The following is a 5,896-nucleotide window of genomic DNA, read 5'->3' as shown; positions in this document are numbered from 1 at the left end:
TATGCTGCATTACACGCGAAGTGGTACTTGTACTTTGAGCTGACAAATAAAATACTAAGTGAAGTGGACCTCCGCTGTAACTGAAGTAGGCCATCCGCCCGGCCCTCTCTGGTATCCTTCTCCTCATGGCCCACGCACTTGTCTACCAACTTGTCTAACTATACTTTGTGAACATTTGTCTAACACTTGTATAATCATTGACTAACATCTAACAAAATGTTTAAAGGTCGCTTGCTCTTATTTACAATTCACCAGTCAATAAATATTGGGTTTGAGCGCTTGTGTCACTTCTTGTGAGTGTGCGGGTGTTGTTGTTGTAGGAATATACGTTGTGGGTAGGAATATACGTTGTGGGTAGGAATATACGTTGTGGGTAGGAATATACGTTGTGGGTAGGAATATACGTTGTTGTAGGAATATACGTTGTTGTAGGAATATACGTTGTTGTGTAGGAATATACGTTGTTGTAGGAATATACGTTGTTGTAGGAATATACGTTGTGGGTAGGAATATACGTTGTGGGTAGGAATATACGTTGTGGGTAGGAATATACACTCAGAGTGATGGTCATGTACATACTGTACGGTTCACTCCCATTTGTGAGAACTCCCAGTTGTGAGACTCCCAGTTATGAGACAGTGGAGTAGGTAATTAACAACGAAACACACACCATACCCCTGTCTGATGGAATGGATTCACCTAGCTAATTACTGATTTGCTATGTAACTGAATCTTGTGGAGGTAACTTAATGAAACGTTATAGGTGAGGTGAGAATATTTCGCTCATATGACGATGTGCATACGTGTGTATGTGCGGCTGCTAGCGGCAAGCCAAGACTTAAGCTGGTTTTGTAGTGCTAGCCCACTGAGATACCATGCCGCAGTGAAGCATATGAATACCCCACTCCAGAAACATTATACTGACTCCGAGCCTACCAGTCCTTGTTGTACTCAATAATGCCAAGCGCCAGGCAGGGACCAACAAGTACCATATTTTAACGTCTTTTGGTATGACGTGGTCGGTGGTCGAACCCGCGACCTTCCGCTCTCCGGGCGGACGCTCTAGCTAACCACTACACCACGGAGGCGGTCAATGAAACGTTATAAGATACATTCATTAACATACTCAGGTAAATGTCTTTAATAATTAAACACTTTGTGTAGGTAACTTCGTGATCAAAGAGAAATTAATTTACCTAGTACTCAGATTTACTCCGTCTCCGAAACTACAAGCAATAGTTTAAGAAATAACTCTGAAATAACTATGAAATTTACAGTCGAAATGCCCCTTATGCCAAACCCTTTCTACCCGACACAATAAATTTATGGAATGCCCTACCAAATACCAAAAGAGTCATGCAGTCTCAAAGAATTCTAAAACCTAATTACAAACACCGAAAACAAAGATTTATATTGATCTTAATTATGGCTCTTGTTTTTGTCAAATCGTTCATTGCTGCCTCAGGCTCGGATCCTAGCGACCCAAACGCCAATATATTTATGCAATAGTCAATATCGATGACGTCTCATCCTCCATTTCATTTTATATTTTATATTGCATGGGAGCGGGTGTTAACATAAGCAGTTGTAATACTTCCAGCAATCCCAATTCATTTTCATAAATAATAATAAAATATGTTTAAACCAAAATTTGACTTTCAAACTTCTTAATAGTCAATGAAAATGTGTTATCATAATTACATATTCTTCTGAATAAATAAAATATTCAATGAACTATTTCTTCTGTGTAAATATAATCTTTGATAATCTATTTCATTAATCAACTTATCAATGAACTATGCCTCCTGTCAGTACTTTCATTGTAGGAATGTGCACTGAACCATTAATTAATGTGTCTCACAACTGGGAGTTCTCACAAATGGGAGGACACCTACTGTACCTATCTACGATGCTGTGTTGAAATTATATCATGGTGAGTGAGTTAAGATTTAAAGTCACATCGGCAATGTTTTCAACCATATCGTGACTAAAACAAGATATAGATTTATACAGATTAAAAATTAAATTATAAACACCTGTCAACGAAGAACAGTAAACAGCTAGATTATCACAGATAGTAAACATCTAGATTATCACGGGTATATATATATATATGATAATCCTGGCTGTTTACTGTCCTTCGTTGACAGGTGTTTATAATTTAATTTTAATCAGTATAAATCTATACTGAGTCAAAAAGAAACTTCACATTCTTTCTTCAGGGCACTATAAAGAACAAGAGATGGTAAGATGGTTAAATTGTTATTATTTCATTGCTGAGATCTGTGTGATGTACTCGATACACTGACAGTGCCATAATCAGTTCCATTAGGCTACACCGCCGTTCCAAAACATGGGTATACAGAATGTCAAGTCACAAGAATAAAAATGCAGAAATTTCTCAGTTCAATATCGTGTATGGCCGCCCGCGCATTCACCACTGCCAAACACCGTCTCCTCATCGACTGCCTGATGCTTGTGAACACGTGGTTGGGGATTCTGCGCCATTGCTCTTGCAAGGCAGCGCCAAGTTCCTGCAAATTCTGAGGTTGGTTCCTAAGACCACGAAGCCTTCTCCCAAGTGCATCCCAAACGTGCTCTATTGGATTAAGGTCAGGGGACCTCGATGGCCAGTCCATGACGTTGATTCCAGCGTTTTGAAGGAAATTTCGTGTCAACATCGCGGTATGCGGCCGAGCATTATCATGCTGGAACTGTAGACCTGGGCCATGAGCCGCCATGAAAGGAACGAGTTCAGGGGTGAGCACCTGGTCGCGGTAAGCAGCAGCTGTGAGGTTTCCACGGATGACCAGAAGTCGGGAACGGTTGTTCCCACAGAAAGCACCCACACCATGCAACTTCCGCCCCCGAATCTGTCGACTTCCTGTACACAACATTGGGCATACCGTTCACGACGTCGTCTCAGACTCTATGCCTGCCGTCCGCGAATCTGAGGGTAAACCTGGATTCATCGCTAAAGACGACTCGATTCCAGTCTCTCTGGGTCCATCGGAGGTGACGTTGGGCCCACAGCAGACGTTGACGTTGATGAAACAGCGTCAATATTGGCCCACGATATGGACGTCGAGAATGGAGATTGGCAGCCCGCAACCGATTTCGAATGGTCTGTGAGGACAGTCGACCTCTAAACATCTCAGCCCTGGTTCGTGTAGCCGGCAGAAATCTGTCACGTAGGTGACGTAGGACGATTTGACGGTCTTCTGCTCGTGACGTCACACGTGGACGACCCGACCTTGGGCGATCAGAAGTGGTGCCAGTTTGTTGTAGACGACCTCGCAAGTCATACACAGTACGACGGCTGCATCCCATTGCTCTTGCGACGTCAATAACTGATCTTCCCGCTTGCAACATGCCAACGGCACGTTCACGTTGCACATTTGACAATCGTGGCATTTCAAGTACCGTTAGAACTGTGGTTTAAAAGTGTTTTTTCAATTCTTGAGGCCAATGCAAACACGTGCATATGAAGAAACTTCGATGCGAAGATCACGTGATCGACTGCACGTGCAAAACCTGATTTGGCACTAACGTCATTTGCACGACGAATGGATGGGTTTGAGTGGGTTTTGCTAACGTTTTCTAGAGTCGAAAGATAGGGATCCCATTTCGGATACATAGATGTATCATCAGAGAAAAATTATTCATTATTTTTCAAATTACATTTTGTGAAGTTTCTTTTTGACTCAGTATATATCATTCTCTTCATTGTCATTGTCGAGTTGTCGTTTGGTCTTTTTCGAGGGAGTTTGGTGCAAGCCATATTGAGTTAGTACTTGTTTCATCATCCGAGCGGTATCAGGCTAACTGCCCCCGGACAACTGCCCCCGACAACTGCCCCTGGCTATCTGCCCCCCGTCCATTGTGTGCCCCGGACAAGCTGCCCCTAGGCTAAATGCCCCAAGGACAACTGCCCCATTAAAACTAAAAAGTGACCCCCCTCCCCCATCTTGATAGGATTTATTAAACTCAATTATTAAACAATGTGTTTAGTTGTGATTAAGATAACATCCGAGCTTCCCACCACGAATTATCACAAAGAGACAGATGCTAATAACAAGTGGATCTCCGACTTGCAGCACCATGGATACCCGGATGACATACTCCAGCAGACAAATGAAAAATCAATCATTCTACCAGATTGGCCCATGAGCCACCGCCTTCTGGCACCGGCATCAAAGGCAAATTTTCACAAAATTTGAAAATTCATGTCACATAGTAGATACACAAAACAAAACATGTCAATATTGTGTCCTTGTAAAATAAGCCACCGGCTGGTCGTACCGAGCCCTGAGCACTAAATCCATTGCTCTATTATTGGAACTGGCCCATTCAACCACCCATCTAGGTGAAGTAAAGGGCCGAAGTGGTGTGTTGGCCCTCAACCACCAGACTCCCGTCCTCCACCGACACAGGGGCGCAACCGGTTGGTGGACCAAATATACCCCGGGTCCACAACGGGGGTTGAAGGGGCGCTTAGCGTTACCCAGCACCCACTACGAGGAGGTGGCTCATCACGGGAGTGCCGAAATCCATATCATAAATGAAGCCAACGTGTCATTGTTTTCACATTGTGCGGCGACATTCCCAATACAAGTCATACGATGTAAGGGCATGATTTTTTATGTGTTTCACATAGCCACCTAATTCTGAACATGGGTCGGTCGGCCGGGGAAAACTAAAACTTAATAAAGACCTAATTATCCGAATAATGTTTTGATTCTCATTGATTGTAATTCTCATTACAATTTCTTGCGTTCTTTGGACTTGTGGCATCGACTGAATTAAAACATTGTGGCTGGATAAAGATTTTATATGATGAGGCGGTACGTTTTAGGTTCGAGTCAGCGGTGTTGGAATGAAAAGGGGTGGGAAGAGTCAGGGGGATGGGCAATAAAATTAGAAGGGGCGATGAGAAACACAAAATAATAAAAATGCTGCCCTAACTCTCTTGGTCGTGGCGCCAATGCTGCCCAAGACCCGCCAGATCGAGCATACCCCACACACAACAGATCTGACGACTACTGATTACAGGTTCTGACGTTGATGACGTCATCCCCAGTCAACGACCTTGCTTATGGCGGAGAGACGGTGGTTTTGGGAATTGCTGCACCTCCCCATTTTAAGCTTGATGGCAGTCCGAAGACTGTTTCCCTCATTTGAAACGCTTGACTTCTTGTTGACAGTTGGAAAAAATTCATCAAACATCGTAGCCTTATATAGACCACCACCATCCAAAAGGAACCAGCTCTCTTTCCCTCAATTCCTTGATGAGTTTCATCATTCTTAGACTCTAAATGTACAACACGCTCCAGACTAATTAGTGGTACTTGGTGATTTGTAATATTTTCACAGATAAGATCTCCAAAGTTCGCTCCCTCTATATCTGACAAAGCAGCCACAAATGGATCGGCATGTTGCTCAACGTGATACCAAACAACAGGAAGACTCAAGCTCCTCTTGTTTCAAAGATGTAAATCCGAGTGACCTCTGTGAGAACCTCACTACTTTCAGGGAATCTCACCACGTCTGATATTCTGAAGTTGATTAAAAACTCAAAGCCAACTTCATGTGCACTCGGACCCATACCAACATCATTGGTTTTGAGCAACTTGGATGTCCTCCTCCCAGTTATGATGGACATAGTCAATCTCAGCCTCATACACGGAGAGATGCCGTGAGGCTTCAAATCAGCAGTAGTCAAACCTTTACTAAAGAAGTCTCATCTTGATCCTGACATGCTGGGCAACTATAGACCTGTCTCAGACCTCATACACTCGATGTCGGGGAGTATGAACGATGAGCCCAAATTCCTGATTTTTTCTGGGCATTTCTAATCTCTGGGCAGACGTATATACGCCAGTCCATGGTGTTAGCC

The sequence above is a fragment of the Haliotis rubra genome, unplaced genomic scaffold (assembly GCF_003918875.1).
Source record: "Haliotis rubra isolate DU_JTF1 unplaced genomic scaffold, ASM391887v1 Scf248, whole genome shotgun sequence".
Lineage (NCBI taxonomy): Eukaryota > Metazoa > Mollusca > Gastropoda > Lepetellida > Haliotidae > Haliotis > Haliotis rubra.
Note: the sequence above shows the minus strand (reverse complement) of the source record.